This window comes from Bactrocera neohumeralis, unplaced genomic scaffold (assembly GCF_024586455.1).
Source record: "Bactrocera neohumeralis isolate Rockhampton unplaced genomic scaffold, APGP_CSIRO_Bneo_wtdbg2-racon-allhic-juicebox.fasta_v2 ctg1794, whole genome shotgun sequence".
Lineage (NCBI taxonomy): Eukaryota > Metazoa > Arthropoda > Insecta > Diptera > Tephritidae > Bactrocera > Bactrocera neohumeralis.
In genome coordinates, this window is record NW_026089848.1 from 809 (window position 1) to 9,688 (window position 8,880).

The 8,880-nt window shown below is 36.8% G+C and overlaps 1 long non-coding RNA gene across 1 annotated transcript; it reads right to left on the reverse strand.

Moving 5' to 3' along the window:
- Positions 1-3,900: 3,900 nt before the first annotated feature.
- Positions 3,901-5,023, reverse strand: LOC126766588 (uncharacterized). Its single transcript, XR_007668919.1, has 4 exons — positions 4,872-5,023; positions 4,621-4,810; positions 4,389-4,566; positions 3,901-4,288 (listed from the first exon to the last, which is right to left on the reverse strand). It is a non-coding gene; the product is annotated as an uncharacterized LOC126766588 (long non-coding RNA).
- Positions 5,024-8,880: the final 3,857 nt, after the last annotated feature.

An 8,880-nucleotide genomic window follows, 5' to 3' on the forward strand; every position in this document is an offset into this window, starting at 1 on the left:
TCAAGACCAGAGAGAACGACAACAGACTTCAAGAGCTAGAGTTCGCAATCGAGTTGTAGCTCACAGTAACAGATCGGCTTTTAAATACGATCCACAGATTGATTATGCTCAACAGTCTTCCGTCCAAATCGGCGACATGAATAAGATTTGCCCTAAGTGTTCTGCCAAAAAATGTGTCGATGAAACTAATGGTATGTGTTGTGTTTCTGGAAAAGTTATTACCCCCAATATTCAAGAACCACTACAGCCAATAAAAAATCTTTTGACAAATAATCATTCGCTATCTAGACATTTCCTAACCAACATCCGTAAGTACAATAGCCTTTTTCAAATGACTTCGTTTGGCGCCAAAGAAATAAGAGAAGGTAATTTTATTCCAACTTTCAAAATAGAGGACCAGGTATATCATCTTATTGGTAGCCTTTTACCACCATCAGGCCAAAATCCACAATGCTTACAGATATATTTTATTTCAGACGCAGATCAGCTATCGTTGAGGGCAAACATAGCTCCAACGCTAAAAATAGATTTAATTAATGAACTACAGACAGCACAGAAAAGCCACAACGTATATATACGAAGCTTTAAACAAAATATTGAACGCAACTCTTCGGATAATTTAAAGCTAATTATTCTTTCCGACCGCCCACCGCAGACTGCTCACCCGGGTAGATACAATTCTCCAGCTGTAAACGAGGTAGCTGTTCTCTTGGTTGACGAAGAAAAAGGCCCCAGAGACATTGTGCTGCACGGAAGAGACGGCCAACTTAAAAGGGTATCCGAGTTACATCGATCATATGATCCACTACAGTATCCCTTAATGTTCGTTAAAGGAGAAGACGGTTATTATTTAACCATTCCACAGGAATGTACTGTGACGTGCATGCAATTTTATGCATTCAGGTTGATGGTTAGAGCAAACAGTTTTAATCCATTACATTATTACAGGGACTTATTTAGCCAATATATTGTCGATGTGATGGCAAAAATGATATCGGAACGATTGAATTACATATGTCGTAACCAACAGAGACTAAGGGCTGAAGAATACATTCATCTCAGAGACGCTTTAAATCAAGACGGAAATGTTGACCCATCAAATATCGGTCAGCGCGTAATCTTACCATCTTCATTTACAGGTTCTCCACGTTACCTGCATGAAAAAACACAAGACGCGATGACGTATGTCCGAAACTACGAGAGACCAGACTTATTTGTCACGTTTACGTGCAATCCTGAATGGCCTGAAATTAAAGCGGAACTACTACCTGGTCAGCAATCTTTCGATCGTCATGACATCATTTCAAGGATGTTTCACTTAAAAATGAAGAAATTCATAAAATTATTCAACAAAGATGAAATATTCGGCAAAGTGAAATGTTACATGGTGAGTGTGGAGTGGCAGAAGCGAGGTTTACCACACTGTCATATGCTGTTTTGGCTAGAGACAAGAATCCAACCAGACGAAATTGATAGGGTCATAGTTGCGGAACTTCCCAACCAACAAAACGATCCAATATTGTACGATATCGTAACTAAAAATATGGTGCACGGACCATGCGGATAACATAACTTAACAGCACCATGTATGAAAAACGGAATTTGCACAAAAAAATACCCGCGACGTTTGGTCAACGCAACTCAAACCGGAGATGACGGATATCCAGTATATCGTCGTCATGATGCCGCAAATGGAGGTCAGAGCGCTTCGCTCAATATCAGAGGCAGTAATTTCACTATAGATAATAGCTGGATTGTCCCTTATTCTCCACTTTTGTGCAGGACGTTCAATGCTCACATAAATGTTGAGTACTGTCACTCAGTTCAAGCCATCAAATACTTTTGTAAATACATAAATAAAGGATCGGATCAAGCCACATTTGGCGTCAGAAACCCAAATGATGAAGTGGAAAACTACGTGAATGGCCGCTACATAAGTACTTCCGAACAGGAACAGGAAAGACGTTTCTTGCTAATTTGATACTTGCTAAGATAAGAGAATCGGGGAAGATAGCAATAGCAGTTGTTTCCTCAGGAATTGCTGCAACTCTCTTGACGGATGGAAAAACTGCTCATTCTACTTTTAAACTTCCGCTATCCGTAAATCTTGAGCAACAATCTACATGTTCTATCCGCAAAAATGGGCCTGTTGGTAAATTACTACAAGACGCCTCATTGATTATGTGGGACGAATGCACGATGAGCCATAGAGCACATATAGAGGCCGTGAACAGAACCTTACAGGATCTAAGGAACTCCTCTGCAGTCATGGGCGGGATTACTTTTGTTTTTGCGGGAGATTTTCGACAAACTCTCCCCGTTATTAACAGAGGTACGCGAGCAGATATCATCAAGGCATGCTTGAAATCGTCACCCTTATGGGCTTCAATTGAAACATTGAAATTACGAACGAATATGAGAGCTCATGTTCATGGAATCACTGATAGCGATTTCCCACAACAACTGCTAAAACTTGGAGAAGGAATTTTTCCCACTCCAAATTTAAGCGATCATTGTGACATTCTTCTGGATGAGTCCCTAGGTCAAATACTCCATAATTTGGAAAACTTAATAGATGCTATATACCCTGATATCGAGAATTTGCACCAAAAGGCCTTTCATTGGCTATGTTCTAGGGCTATAGTGTCTCCTAAGAATGATACTGTTAATGAAATAAACAATCTAATAGTTCAAAAAGTCCCCAGCCAAATTAAAACATACAAATCAATCGACAATGTGACTAATATCGAAGACGCAGTCCATTATCCACAGGAATTTTTAAATTCGTTGAACCCTTCTGGACTGCCACCACATGAGTTGTCGCTAAAAATCGGAATCCCAATAATGCTTTTAAGAAATTTAAGCCCTCCGAACATGTGTAATGGGACGAGGCTGCTTATTAAAGAGTTAAAGGACAATTTAATTGTAGCAACTATTATTACTGGCCCAGCAGCTGGTCAACTGGCTCATATACCGAGGATACCGATGATCCCGACTGATCTGCCAATCCCATTTAAACGGCTTCAATTTCCGGTAAAAACATCTTTCGCATTAACGATTAACAAGTCCCAAGGTCAACCCTTCGAATTAGTAGGGATCGACCTGCGAAAGAAATGTTTTACTCACGGTCAAATGTATGTTGGACTATCGCGGGTTGGAGCCCCTGAAAATCAATTTATTTTGTTGCCACAGAATAAAACAACATCAAATATAGTTTATAGGGAAGCTCTAACACAATAAAAGGTTTTTCTTTTGGGATTATGACCTCTTTGCAATAATTAAAAATATAAACAAAAAAACCTGATATTGAGAAAAAACAAACAAAAGAAACGTATTAAACAAAAAAATTAAAACGTAAAAAAATATAAAAAACACTAATAAAAAATACAAAAACAAAAACAAAAAAAATATAAAACAATGAAAAAAAGTTCAAAAAAATCTTAAATAATAGATAAGAATTAAATTTCATTTTTTTTTTAAATTCGACGCAAAAAATTGTGAATATTTGTGTAAATGTCATGTTGAGTGCCCGTGCGAAGCCGCTATGTGTATGTAACAACATCCACTGCAATGTTCACAGTTTTTCTGTAATGTCTTTAGCATCAGCATTGCATCCGTGCGAAGCCGGGGCGGGTCGCTCCTAGTCTTAAGTAAAATGTGAAAATATTGAAGGTTTAAATTAAATGGGGCTCAAAACGTAACTAACTAAAACTCAGTCAGGAAGCAACTAGCTAATGTTTAGAAATATAAGTATCAAAAAACCTCTACTCAGAAACATATTTGGTTCATAATTCAGTTTTTTTATTTATTATGTTTTTATAAATAATAAGATCTTATAAACACTTTATATAAAAGCATGTAATCCTTACTATTATAAAAACACATTGCTCTACATGACATGCGCCAATGTATTGCATTTCCTTTTCATTGGTAGTGTTTCTCGTCACTCCCAAGTGAATGGCAATCAGGGAACTTTTACACATACATCCATCCTCGGCTATAACCGCGTAAACGGTGTCTACGCCATTAAAGAAGAAGAAGCTCCAAGCACTTTTGCTGCTAAAGTTGATGGGGTAGGAGAAGGTAGGATGGGAAAAGATAGGATAAGAGGTGATGAAATGGGAAGTGATGGTGAAGAAGGTAAAGGGGTGGGATATATAGCAGGAAAAGCTGGAGTTGGAACTGGAGCAGGAGCTAGAACTGGAGATGGTGTTGGTGCTGGAATTGGAGCTGGAGCTTGAGTGGGAGCAGGGACTGGGTCCGTTGTTATATACAATGGCGGCAATACCTGCAAGTATAATTGCCTCTTATCATATTAAGGGTTTATATTTGAATGAAAAATTTTGTATCTAAATACCACAGCAATGTGTGTTAAATAAAAAACACACCTGGAAACCCAAACTCCCAACACCCGGCAATCCATCGACCACTGCTGCCCCAAAGGTTGGAGGAGTAGGTAATTCTCTTTAAATTCTGATATCTCTACAGCTGGAGGGCATCCAACAAGAATCAGCGCGTGGGTTTGCGCGTTTATCAACGCAATTGGTGTTTCCAGTGTGTTACCGACTGTGTGTAGAAAAAACATTAGTTTTTGATAAAACAGACACCTTTTAAACTAACCTCTTCCATTTGGTTGCTGTATGTTGGCTCTCCTAATGAATTTAACGCTTCTGCTAACTTCAACCACAACATTTGCAGGCCTCGAGGGTTGGTCGAAGTTAGCTTCCCTCCTTGCAACTCAGAATGCTACTTGCAGAACATTGCGTAAAACTGCAGCTGCTCCTGCCTTGTTCTTTCGAATTTTGAATTCCTAAAAACAAATTAAATTATTATATTTCCACCAAATTTAATAAATTTACAAAGTTACTTACTTCTCTTGGTTGTCAATTTCTTTATTTTGTTTTGTTTGTTCATATACTTAAAACAGCTGGTTCACAGCAAAGTGCTTTTCACCTCATGATGGTGAGTTATTGTGTTTTTTCTTGTGAGGTTTGAGCAAGAATAACCTCACAACAAATCTCACAAATCAGTTGTGCGGTTTTCTCAGAATATTGCTGTTAAATTAATCTTACTATCTGTGCAATGCTACATCTAGATATTATATGTATATTTTATAAAGTGTTAGACGTTTCCTTTTCGGTGTTATAAATATCGTGGCAAACTTTATATACCCTGTTCAGGACATAGTAACGGCACTTTATTCTGCGAATTTGCCTTGCTTTATGCATTGTGAACCTTGTAATAGACCTTATGAAAATACTAAATGTAATTTTCCATTTTTTTGTAAGCTTTCAACCTAATCAGGTAATTGGGTATTTCAATTGAACAGCTTATACCACACAAAAGAAAGCAAGCCGATTCACTAAAAAAGAACATAAATTAAAAAAGATGATGTAAAAAATGAGAAAGAAACAGACTACGGAGCATTGAAATGCTGCCTGTAAAACATTTGTATATATTAATGTATATACATATGTACATTCAAATATTGAATGGAAAAATAAAAAAGAAAAATACATCTAACAAAGACAATCGTATTTTTTTGTATTGCATACAATAAACTTATATTTTGTTTTAAGAATGTTGAAATACAAACCCTTCAAAGCATTATGAGCGCCATTAGATAGCATCATTAGTCAACTATACAACGAAAAAGCGGAATAAACTGGTGAGGGTGATACCTGGAATATTATAGCAGCATACCGCTGCATATTATTTTACACACTTGGAGCTTTTGATAAAGCAGTGGAGTTGGTATTTTGAAAGGTATTTTTATATATTTTTTTAGAAAAAACTCATCGGAGCTCAGATTCAGCGCATTTATACAAGCGATGTAATAAATCTAATACAAACTGTTTGTATGTAGTAACTATAGGTCGGTATTTTACAAATTCAAATATTTGCTTGCCTTAGCGCGCACACGACACATCTTTCTTCAGCTGTCAAATTGGCTTGCCAAATGCTAGCGGTAGAGATCTTAACTACATTCATAAATATACGTATATACATATGTATATATACAAATAGTTAGTGTTTACTACCCTTTCATCTACCATATGTATGAATATCAAACATCCATACTAACAGTTGCTCAGGCAAAAATGTGCCAAAATGACAGATTACCGAGTGTTAACTTTGCGTTAATTTTGGCGTATATCAATGCAGGCTGACCGCCGCACATATGGCAAATGCATTGAAATGTCGCTCATACGCCGTGACAGCTGGCATTGTAACATTTCATACGCGAATAATTTTCGCCATTAGCCCTCATTCACTGGCGTTAGAAGTAACGAGGTGGAAGTGTTTGCAGCATTCATAGGGTTCTGGTGGCAGCCTAAGGCCTAAAAGGGCCTAAGCTCCAAAACACGCACACTCACTTTTTGGGTATGCCGCCAACAGCTGCAGCAGTTCATTTTGTTTATATTTCAATTTTTGTTGTTGCGGTATGCACTGATGATTTACTGCGGATCCGGAGCAATTGGCAAGCCAAACGAGTATGAACCAAGAAACAGCTGTCAAAAGCCCCACTCCGAAAAAACAATTGCCTCATTGAAAACCTGTTACTGTGTATACGAGCTTATGATTTTGGGAATATTAACAAAAATGATGCACAAACTTAAGCTTTTCAAACTGGTTCAGGCAATTGTTTCTTAAGAGCTTTTTAGTCACGATCTAAGAAATATCCTTATTATATTTGCCGAAGTTTCAAGCTCAACTATTGTAAGTAGTTTTAAACAACTGTATCATTCATATCCTAGTCTTTATTGTTCGACTTATTCTTCGCACTTGAGGAATATACTTGTAGCTGCAGCAAAAATACTATAAAAGTAGAGGCATAAATACTCCTCCGCGATTTTTAATATCATCTCAACTACGCTCGATTTTTTATCGTGATATCAACTACTATTTCAACTGTCCATTTATCTACTTACCGCTGTCCATCCACCGCGAATTGCTCATTCTGCAAATACAGTTTTATATATGGCTGACGCGTATGCAATTTATAACGACAATTCAGTGCGCGGGGATATAGGCCAGGATATGCGGGCGATTGCACATAACACGTTTGTAGGCGGCAATCGCGATATTCGCGCTCACAGTAGGACCTGCAATAGAAAGAAAACAGGTGATGAAATAAATATATAACATATATGTGCGAATATAGTAGATCGGTGGCAGCTCCGCCGACGAAGATGGGTATGTGGGAAAGGAAAGGGAAAACGATAATAAAAACAAGAATCAGTTCTCACGATTATTTTTTCGGTCTTCACGAACTGTCAAGTGAGTTTTTGTTAAGTTCACTAGAATGTTGGATGAGTGTTGTGGTACCGCCTTCCCACATATATATATATGCCAAAAAATGTCAAAGTAGATAAGGCGTTAGAAGAAAATGTAAAAAGTTTAACAAAATCCACTCAGCTTGAATAAATAGCAAAATAGATTAATGAAGAAAAAACTGCCGAAAAGGAGTACGATCAACATAAGACTGGCAGAAAGTATGAAAACAGCATGCGTTGGCGCCCCGAAATGATTTACATACATTTTTCAAGATAATGGGAAAATTGTATGCGAGTCGGAGCTCGGCAAAACAAAAAAAATCTAATGTAGTGATAAAGGTAAGCAGTACATACATTTAGGCGTACGCACGTTTTCCACAGTTTTGCACTTGAATGTGCATAATTTGGAGAAAGTACTTAGACTACAGGAATGAATTATAGAAAATATAACCACATATACATATGTATACAGAGACACTTATATACGAATATTGATGATTTTTGACAATATGATGAACGCTTTCATATTAAGAGAAGAAGAAATAAGGTTGTTACTCCGTTTATTTTTTGTGACAATAATCTTAAAAAATTATACAGGGTGGCGCAAAAGTCAGAAGATGATCAGAAAATGCTATAAATTTTGCAATTGACCTCTAACGTCAGTTTTGTTTTGACATTTGTATAGTAAACACATGCGAAATACACGTAAATAAACAATGGTATACTCCACTGCATGCCACAACCGATATGCTGAAGGATGCATTTCTCGGGCACCTTATCTCCCGTTATGGCGATTTGCACTTGCCAGCAAGATCGCCAGATTTGACCGCTCCAGACTTCTTTTTGTGGGGCTTTTTAAGCCGCGGGTTTATGTCAACAAGCCTAAGTGTGATGGCAAATGCCATAAAAAGGGCTCAAATGATAATCAACTCGATTATATGTAAAATAATTTAAAAGACAAAGTAAAAATAACCACAAGCAGAATCAAAGTCTTTAATTTTTTAAATATGTTTCTCATTTTCCAAAAAACATCGAAAGGTACTTTTTGCGCCACCCGTTATTTTAATTTATAAAGTGTGTAAATAATTTGCTGAAATAAATAAGTTTCGTTTAAACTGCCCCTGTTCTGTAGGCGCATTTAACTAAACTAATGGAAAAATAGAACAACAATATACTTGTATATACTTTTTAAACAAAATAGTTTTGTTAATAAAGCAATTTAGTTTTGTATTGACAGAAGTGAGGTAACACTATGTGAGGTTTTCATTGAAATTCTACTTTATTTTATGCTTTTTAAATATTCGAAGTTTTTATCAACCACTTAGCGCAAAGATAATTTAAATTTATTAAGCACTGTAAAGATGTTAGGGAATAGTGGCATCTAATATTTTTTGTATGGGTATTTAACGATGTTGCCATGTCCGTCTGTATATACCGGATCTGGTCTTTCATATAATGCTCCTTTGTTGGAATGGCAAAACTTTTGCGTATAGCTTAAACACAAACTGGCTGATAGAACTTGTATGAAAAATTTTTGATTGGACAAATTATCTTCGACTATTATTAAAGGCATCGCTACACTCTCTGAACATGTTGTACAGAT